Source organism: Petaurus breviceps, unplaced genomic scaffold (assembly GCF_028583685.1).
Source record: "Petaurus breviceps papuanus isolate PSGF00001 unplaced genomic scaffold, PetGlider_PUasm1.0 90903, whole genome shotgun sequence".
Taxonomy (NCBI): Eukaryota; Metazoa; Chordata; class Mammalia; order Diprotodontia; family Petauridae; genus Petaurus; species Petaurus breviceps.
The window spans coordinates 9,411,914-9,422,458 of NW_027187376.1; the positions used below are offsets into that span (position 1 = coordinate 9,411,914).

General features: G+C 36.9%; 1 pseudogene; it reads right to left on the reverse strand.

Moving 5' to 3' along the window:
- Nucleotides 1-7,887: 7,887 nt before the first annotated feature.
- On the reverse strand, nt 7,888-8,685 carry LOC138151579 (peptidyl-prolyl cis-trans isomerase-like 1 pseudogene; annotated as a pseudogene).
- Nucleotides 8,686-10,545: the final 1,860 nt, after the last annotated feature.

Genomic DNA, 10,545 nt, shown 5'->3' on the forward strand with positions numbered 1-10,545 from the left:
TACATTATTTTCCAAATAAACACAAAAAATGCAAGTTATAACTGATCAGTGGTTAAATCTGCTAACAGGTCTTAAAAAGCAAGTACGGTCATATGAGGGTGTCAAGCACTGTCAGGGAAGTCCAGCATGCATTGGCAGGAATTTGTGCATGTAATAACTTGTTTACAATACAATAATATTGAGTTTCATGATGTAATAATGTGTCATCAAAATTTCAGTACAGAAAAACCCCACAAATTTACAATAAATTATTAAATTTAAGATGTGATGTTTCAAAAATTATATATTTTGAAATGATACAAATTTCCAAAAAAAAAAAAAGAAAAGTTAAAGGGTTAAAGAAAATAGATTTCCGAGGGGGTGCTGACTATTTTTTTTTTAAAAGGTAGTGGTGGGCCAAATAAGTTTGGGTATCTCTGCTATAAAGGAACAATAGTGTTTCCAGGGTTCCTCAGGTACAGTTGCCTTCAATCAGTATCAGAAAGATTAAGTCCCCAATGATCTGGGCTTTCTAAGTCCATATATTGGAGATGACAGTTCACCAGGCTCAGGAGTCATTGTAGCTCTATGTCCAGAGTCATTCAGATATTTTATAGGGAATAGAAGAGTCATGTTTATACAAGTCTCATTGGTTTCCCACCTGAAGTTACAGGTAGAAAGATCCAAAAGGGAAAAATAAAAGTCTCCACAGTGGAATGGAATAGACGACTTGGGATCATAAAATGGAGGGCTGGAAAGGTTTTCATAGGCCACATACTCTAACTCCTCACCCCATTTTACAGAGGAGATAACTAAGAGCCAGAGTAGTTAATTGACTTGTCCTAGGCCACAAAGGTAGTAATCACTAGAGTTGGAATTTGAACCCAGGTTCTCTGACACCAGTTCCAGGGCTTAACTGAACAGAAATGAGGTGTACCTGTTAGGAGTGATTAGAAAACAAAGCACTTCTACCAGTTGAATAGAGAGGAGAATAATATCATAAATACCAAAGGTTTTTCTGGACAACATATGGGTAGTCATTACATAAATGCTGTTTAGAATCTCTTCACAAACCCCTAGAACATTCTGCCAATTTTAATGATTAAAGTGTCATCTATAATTTCAATATATGTAATCAATAAGCAATGTGCCCTATGTTGGTCACTGAAAAAAATAGCATAACCTAATTAAAGTTGACATTTCATCTTCACAGCACAAAGCATATCGAACTAAAGGAATAGCTACTGCATCACCAATTCTTTCCTGAAAATCATCACTGATGCCCATAAAAATAATGTTGTGTTTCTGGTTATTACTGGTGATCATAACAAGGAAGCACATGCTCTCTGCTTGCCATTAAAAAGTCCAAGTCTAGTTAGCATTTAATGACAATGATGGGATAGGCTAGAAATGAATAAGAAAATATGTTAAATGTTAATCATTTCTCTAGATTCTCTCCAGTTCATATAACAAAATGTCACCATTAATTGAATGAATGAATAAACAAACCAAAAATTAGTAATGTCGATGAACCACTGCAGACAGCAGCAATAACAATGTTGCAAGCTTCTTTCTCACTTGCCATTCTGAGTATCCCTACAAACTGGGAGAGAAAAGTAGGGTTGAAATGGGAAGATGATGATAAAGGAAATATCCGTCCTGTCCTTGAAAAAACTTAGATCATGGATGAAGGGCTCCTCATTCTCAGGGCTACCTTATGAGAGTCACCCAACTTCTGACTTGTACTTAAGAGGTAACTGGGCTCATAAAGGCAGAAATAGCAAATAAGCGGAAATTATCGTAGAATTATATCCGGTGAAATGGCTGTTTTCCTTTTATAATTCTATTATTAATATCAGCATTTTCAGGCAGCATGATGTGGATGAATAGATTTTCATCTCTTAATTTTTAAAAGCAAACTAAGAAATATGATGGCTGATTAAAAACATTTAACATGAATAGAATAAAAAGGTCAATGGAATAAAGATGTGATGGCTCCGAAAGGGGGGAGGGGCAAAAAAGAGAGTTAGGGAAATGCTGAGCATTTAAATTGACGAGTTAAACTGAATATAATTAAGGCTAACTTGGCCCTTCTCCCAGAGTTCATAAACCCACACTAAGGCACCCTCCAGAGGGTAATACAACCATAATTGTGTCTCCCTGTAATGGTCCATTTAAATGGCCACTCTGTCCTACCTGCTCTCAATTTTTTCTCATTTTCATATAGCTCACCTTTCCTTTCAATAACTTAATGATGTGCCTATATCAGAGGTCTTTACCATAGTGATTCCAAGTCAGGATAAATTAGGCATTCTATTCTTATGCTAGCTTATCTACAAGCTTGAATATGAAGGGGGAGGGGCAAAACTGATTAAATTCTATCAAGTTCAGCATGTGAGGTGGTTTTTTGTTTTGTGCGTGGTATTGTGTGTGTATTTTCCTATACAAGCACACCTCATCCCTTATTTTGTCTGTGATAATGATAATTCCAAGATTAGCCAAGATTATGTAATTGAAGGGGAATAGTATATCTGAACTCTTCTTCATTACTATTTTAGAAAGGTCTGGGGGAAAAAAAATGTATCATACTGAGTCATGATTAGAAAATCCAAGATAAAATAGGTATATGTGTGTATATGAGTGTATATGTATAATATATATATATATGTGTGTGTGTGTGTATTATATATACATATACATATATGATAATTCATGTTTTCTAGCCCACATCAGAATAGGGAGACAGATAGGTATGTGAACACTGGAGATGGGATATAGCCAGGAACACAATATAAAGAGTCTTCTAATACAAGACCTGCACAAGAGTTTGCCAATGGCTATGTAGAACAAGAAAGAGTCCAAAATCTGGTTTAGAGCAGGCTAGATGTGCAGGACCAAATGGAAGCTCTGTCATTCACTATTCAGTGCCTGGTCTTAGATCTAGTATAGAAAGAAGGAGATAATATGTGCCTGAGAATGGCAGTCCAGAGCAAGGAGCTCTTCTTGGATCTCAGGTAGTATGTTGAGCAAGTGACAGACAGAGAAGCAAGCAGTAGCTGTATGACTCAGACCTAAAGAGTATAGCCTAGGTAAGGTCTAAGTTTTGGCCCACAGCACTCTCTGAAACCTACAGGGGAATAGCTAGACAGGAAGCCCAGACCAAGCATAAAACCTGAAATTCTATCACTCTGAACTTGCAGAGCTTTCCAGGTGGCTGATAGAGGCTTAATCAAACAGCAGTCTACTGGAGTTCCAAGCAGGGGAAAATCCTAAGTTGCGTTGCTCAAACTCAAACCCACATCAGGTAACTGCAGAGTTCAGACCAGAAGGAAAGTATTCAAGACTTCACCTGAAATTCAACTGCTAAGGCACAGTGAAAGTCACAGAGATCCTGGAATAACACAATACTCAATACCTTCTCAGAGGAGAATCTTTTGAGTTGAGTTTTGAAAGAAAATAAGGGCTCTGATAAATCAGGATGAAAGAATACATTCTAAGTGTGAATGCTTTGTACCACTGTATTGATCCAGGAGATGGGATTTCAAATTCAGGAAATAGCTAACAGTCCAGTTTGGTTAGAACTTAGAATGTGTGAGGTAAGAAAGAAGTAAATTTCACACTTTCCCTTTTAAAGTTGTCAGCACAGTATGATTTTGTGATTACTTGATGATTCTTCCCACCAGTTAACTGGAATCCCTGGGGAGTGGAATAGGAATCATATCCATCCCTCCATGATGAAACAATTGCCTAATACCCTTCTAAGTCCAAAGATGTGAATGCATTTCTATTACAGAGTCTTCTGTTTAACTATCTTAACACTTGTCTATTTTCATGGATAACAAAAACACAGCAACTAAGAATAATCAGTTCCATATTTCAATAGATTTCACCTAAATAGAAAAATTAAGATAAAGAAATTGAGGAATAAAAAGAAATCTGGGTAAATCGGGTTCCAAAAATCACTCTCCTTAAGAACCATTCAGTTTTATTGTAGTCAAAATATGTAGATATTTATTTATTCATTTTCATGACACCTTGGGTAGTCAGATAAAGGTACAGATTATAAATAAGTTCTTCAAAATTTTGCTCTTACTTATGTTGACTTTATCCAATTATTTAATTTCATTTAGTTTCATTCCTTATGAGTATTAATAGTAGTATGTGATGCAATGGAGAACAAAAAAGAAAACACTTTCTAGAGTTGGAAGACCTGGGTTCAAATTCTCCCTTTTATACATACTATCTTGTAACCTTAGGAAGGTTATTTAGTCCCATGGGCCTAAGTTTTCTTGTCTATAAATTGAGGGAGCTTGACTAGATGCTTTCTGAGGTCTGTTCCAGCAATATATTTATAGTCTGCAATCTTATCTTCCCCTCAAAAAATCTGATTCACAATTAAATTTTTGGAAATTTCAGCTAGGAAATAAATTTAGAGACAGTAGCTATAGTCCAATGATTTCAAAATAATAACTGATTGAAGGGTTGGGGCAAGACCCTGATAAAGACAGTTTAAAGGAATTAGCAATACTTGTCTAGAAAAAAAAGATTCCTAGCAGTCATTAAGTATTTGATGGATTATATATATATATATATACATATTATATGTGTATGTGTATATATACATATATAATATGTGCATTGTGTGACAGGGCATTGACCAGCTGCTCTTCATCTCCTCTAAAGACAGAATGAGCAGAAATCAATGAAAATTGTAGCAGGATGCATGGAAACACTATTTTTCAAATGTCAAAGGTGATCATTAACCTTTTGAAAAGGTCATAGCACTGACTTAAGAGATATTTGAAATAACTCCTTCTCAAAAGATATTTGATATATAGGCTAGAGACAAAGTCTCTCTTTACTCCACAGTTCTAAAACATAAAGATTTTATACATTTCTGTTAGATTTAGAGACTGGTAAGGTATAGTTGATAGAAAGTTGACATCAGAGTCAACATCTGGCTTAAGTCCTGTCTTGCCAACACATACTGGCTGTAAGACTCTGGGTAAATCATCTTGGTGTTCCACAGAATTTTCAAGAAAAAAAATCACAAAGAAGATTACTTGGATTGGTAGAAAGAGTCTCTTCATCTAAGCACTCTCCAAATCAGTAAAATCACAGCTCCAGTCCCAATTCTTATATGCACATATAAATTATTGCACCCTTTATAAACTGTAAAATTTATCTTCATCTTTAAAAACATAACTGATTATTTTATTCCCCATGTATATAAATATCAATATTAAATTAGTGACTCTAAATTGTCATCACACTGAAAGTGCTTATGAACTATTTCTCAAAAAGACCACGAACACCAAATGATGAGAGTTACAGGGACCCTGATTTTTGGCTCAAATGATGGAAAGAATTTCCTAAAAAGCAGAGTTATTCAAAATGAGAAAGGGCTATCTCACAAAGTAGCAAGTACCCAGGACAGAAGTTTTCAAGAGACACTAGCCACTTGTTGCTGATTGTTGCGGAGTGTATTTGTCTATCAGGCAGGAAGTTTATTAGATTCCCTCTTAGCTACTGTCCAGTGTTGAGATTCTGTAGCTATATACTAGCATATATATATATATATAGACACACACACACATATATATATACATATAATATATACACACATATACATATATACACATATACATATATATTTTCCCATTTTAATCTTTGCTACCTCTTTGCTGAAAGTGAGCTATAGTCTTCTTAATTATATTACTGTAGGTTGATCTATCTCCAAAATCTCATGTCCCATGAGTCTTTTATTGGGTTCTTTCTTTTCCACCATGACTTCAGGCTGCATTAGAAAACATTCCTACATAGGTCTGGGATGTTTATATGTAAGTATAATAGGAAGAAAGTGTATGGATTTAACCTTAATATTTAAAAGATTTTATCTTTTAAATTTGGGAATGAATTACATGTAACATTCCTAAAATTAGAATTAGGATCTAATGCATGTTTTTTAAATCAGTAATATTTCTAGCTTATTTAGATCATTGATATAATGAACAAGATCATCTGTCCAGACTAGAATATGATACTATAGATATACACACATATGTGTATATGTGTGTGTATGTGTATATAAACTGAGGTTGATGGAGACTAAGTGACTTGGCCAGGGTCACACAGTAAGTAATTGAGGGCAAATATAAATCCAGGTCCATTTGACTCCAGGGGATTGGTCAAGGCAGATGAGGCCAGGGGAAAAAAACTGAACCTTTAATAGTCTCTTCTTCCCACACTTTCTAACATGGAATAAGGCTGGAACATCAAATATATGCCCCCTGTTGGACTGCCTCTATGTCCATTGTTAAAACAACCAGATCTTTATTCCAGTGCTGGTATAAGTGTTTCGTTAGGAATGAACAATATTCTCCCAATAATACCATATGGCTGAGAATCATAGGATAAACATGGTAGGTATATATAGGCTGTAGCATGCTACTAATGATGACATGTGTGCAATATATGTAAAATAACATCCAGGACATGTGGAACCAGAAAAGGAGGTGAGAGGGTCACATCGTAAGTGTAAAATATAACGAAGGGATAGCCCTGCTGCTGTATTGGTACCCACAAATTCTTAGGAAAGCCAGGCAGGACAAAGGCCACTAGAAGAAACCATTGAGTAGAACTTGGAGGGTTTACAGCAAACACATGGGGTAAGAATTGAAACAAAACATGGATGAAATAGCATGGAAGGGTTCCAATCAGCAATAGCGGAAGAAACACACATCAATGAGTCACAGGGCCAGGGAAATATAAACCTGAGGACTGAGCACTCTCACAGCAGATAATACTTTGTCATTGTTAAGGGATCTTAACAGATCTCAGTGACCCTATTAAATCTGAGTTTGGCCAAGAATTTAGAGGAATTGTTGATAAAAAGAAATCACATATATGGTAAAGGCACCTACTTAACTAATAATTCCAGTACCTTCACTAGCATACATTCTCATTTTCTACCTGTGTTTATTACAAGAAGTAGTTTTTAATTTATGGTATTGAAGGATTTCTTTGGCAAAATAAAATCTATTTATATAAGCTCTTTTGCATCCAAAGATCTAGGCCTCCTCATTTCTCACTTAGTTGCCTTGCCTTAGGACTTTTCTGACTGACTAACCCAGGAAGCTCATTATTGGGATAACCTCATGATGCTGAAAGATCTCATCAGCCTTCATACATCATTAGCCTTTGCCTCTGTGATTGGAGACTGGGAACATGGACTCCAAACCTGCACTTAAGGAGAAAGTCTAGCTCAGAGATTTCCTTCTTTGTCACCTAGCTGCACAATTCTCAGACTTCTCTGACTGGCTTCATCATGCCCCATGCCCAGTTAGGGTACCATACCGCCCCCTTAACCCTTGATTTTTGACTTCTTTTTGGGTTTTGATATATGATTATGATATAACCTCCTTGATATATATAATGATATAACCTCATTATGATATAACCTCCTTGAGGGCAGAGACTGACTTTTTTGTTATGGTTGTGGTGTTTGTATTTGTAGGCCTGGTACTTAGTACAGACTCTGGCGCATAATAGACACTTAAAAATGTTTATTGACCAATCTCTAGCTTAGACTTCTTTCTCCTATTTTCTTCACCATATTCTCTAATACTATCACAAGTACAATTTATGAAAGGAGAAAACTACATTTCACTTACTGTTTTAAGAAAAGTTCTCTAGTCTTTGGTGGTGGCAGATAAAGCCCTGGGCTTGGAGTCATAAAGATCAGAGTACAAATTAGGCAGCAGACATATAATGGCTGGGTGACCCTGGCCAAGTCATTTAACCTTTGGTTCAATTTCCTCAATTGTGAAATGGGATGATAATGGGATGTATAAAGGAATGATAATAGCACCTTCCTCACAGAGTTGTTGGGAGACTCAAACGAGATAATTTTTTTTACAATGTTTTGACATTTATTTCCTAGAAGGAAAGAAGTATCTTGTTAATTAAAATGCACCTTCATCTCTAGTCCATCTGAGACATGGCTTATTCAGCAGGACAAAAAAACTACATGGCCAAATCCAGTGATGACTCAAGAGCAAACAGATGAGAATATAGAGGCCATTTTGTTCTGATATCCACAATCTACCTAAGGACTGGCCAGCTGAGAAATCTCCAGTGAAACTCGCTGGGACTAGCCATGGCTGTATCTGCTTAGATGTATCTGCTTTTATCCAGAGGGGTAAGCCTTGATAATCTTCACATCACAGCACAATACTGGGCATTTGTCTCTACCATACCCACTCGATTCACCATTCCTATGCCCTGACACACACAGCCAAAAATTTTATGCTTCCCATCAAGCCACTGGGTAGGGGCCAAGGTGACAAAGAACTGGCTGCCATTGGTATCTGGTCCTGCATTGGCCATTGCAAGAATTTCAGCCCCTGTAAATTTCAACTCAGGGTGAAGTTCATCTTCAAACTGTTTGCCATAGATAGACACACCACCTCTACCTGTTCCTGTAGGATCACCACCTTGGACCATGAAGTCTTTGATAATCCTATGAAACTTGGTGCCATTGTAGTAACCATGCCGAGCCAAATTTGCAAGGTTCTTACAGGTCTTGGGGGCATGTTTCCAATACAGCTCCAGCATAACAGTCCCCATGCTGGTCTCCAAAAAGACTCTGGGGGGCTGCCAGGAATCTGGTGGCACTGCAGCCATGGTAAAGGCCGATTATCCTCCCAAATGAGATAATTTTTATAAAAAGTCCTTACCACAGAGCCTGGAACTCCCATTTTTGCTAGGAGATTTTCCCCAAAAAAGATAGTAGGTCTTCAAATGTAAAAGATGCCAGACTAAACATAAAGCCCCACCAGATTTAAGCTGCATTTCTGTATTTGAAAGCCACCAAAACAGTCATCATCTGACCTGAAGTATTAATCTGAGCTATTTCTACCTAGGACTCAGGAGGTTGTGTTTTTGTTTTGCTTGTTTTTATTTTTTTGTTAAAGAAGGTTATCTGCTGAGTTGCAGAGGTCCAACAAATGGTCCATCTTCCAAAACGAAGTTGTGAATGCTAGTGTCTTCCTTCTCTCTGGAGATTATCTCCTATTCATAGTGTATGTAGTTTGTGTACAGTTGTTTACCTGTTGTCTCTCCCATTTACCTATGAGCTCCTTGAGCACACAGACTGTCTTTTGCCTTTTTTTTAATCCCTTCCTGGCACAGAAGAAGCTCTTACTAAATATTTGTTGACTGACTGATCAGAGCTGCAGTTCTGTGATGAACACACTCTAATCACAGTATAATAGGTGAATATTACATCCCTATTATTAATTTTGTAATATATTTATTACAGCATCTAGCTTCTACCCTTGTTTTGTTGTTTAGTCATTTCAGTCTTTTCAAACTCTCTGTGAACCCATTTGAGGTTTCTTGGCAGAGAAACTGGAATGGTTTGCCATTTCCTCCTCCAGCTCATTTTACAAATGAAGAAACTGAGGCAAACAGGGTTAAGTGACTTGCCCAGGGTCACACAATTAATAAGTGTTTGAAGCCATATTTTAACTCAAATCTTCCTGTCCCCAGACACAGCACTCTAGCATTGTAAGACCCAGCAGCCCAGCTTCTACCTGTAGAATATAAAGCAGCCAGGTGGTGCAGCAGATAGAGGGCAGGGCCTGGAGTCAGGAAGATCTAAGTTCAAATTAAGCCTTAGCTCCTTACTAGCTATGTGACCCCGAGCAAATCACTTAACCATGTTCTGCCTCTATTCCCTCTACCGTAAATTGGGAATAACAATAGTACTTATCTCCCAGGATTCTTATGAGATAATATCTTTAAAGTGTTTAGCAGTGTCTGGCACAAATATGAATGCCTGTTTCTTTTGTTCTTTCATTAAGCAATTCTACCTTTTATTTTGAAAGTCGGGCTCTTAACTTGGGGTCTATGAAAATTTTTCAAATATATTTTGATAAAAATATTTCAATATCATTAGTTTCCTTTTATTCATTATCCCACTTATGTATTTAAAAATATTAGTTTGGGAAGAGGTCCATAGATGTCACTAAACTACCCAAAGGATCCATGATTAAAAAATCATAATAAAATATTTTTTAAAAAGGGTTTTGCCCTGCACTAATTGAAGCAATCTGGAATTGTTTTGTCCAAGTGGGATAAAAATATGTATTTAATTGTTTTAAGTAAAAATAGTGAACAAAAACAATTTAGCAAAACAAGCCACCTCAACTGTCTAGGCTTTCGATTCAGTTCCAACATTAACTATCTGCTATGTACAAGGTGCTGTCCTAAGCACTGAGAAAAGTGTACAAATAATATAGTCTTTGTTCTCAAGTAGCATATATTCTACTAGGCAGATAGAGCATGCTGTAATGTTAATAGAATAGGAAGATCTTCCCTGTCCATTAATAGGCTTATGTGAGCACATGTTCAAGCATGGAAGTCTTGCTGCTTTAAACTCCGACCCCGTTGTGATGCACCCTGAGTCACACAGCTCACTGGGGGAGGAACTTGCCTTTGGGGGAAGAATATGCCTAAGGAAGAGCCTGCTTAGGGGGAGGCTTGCTTGTAGGAAGGCTCTCA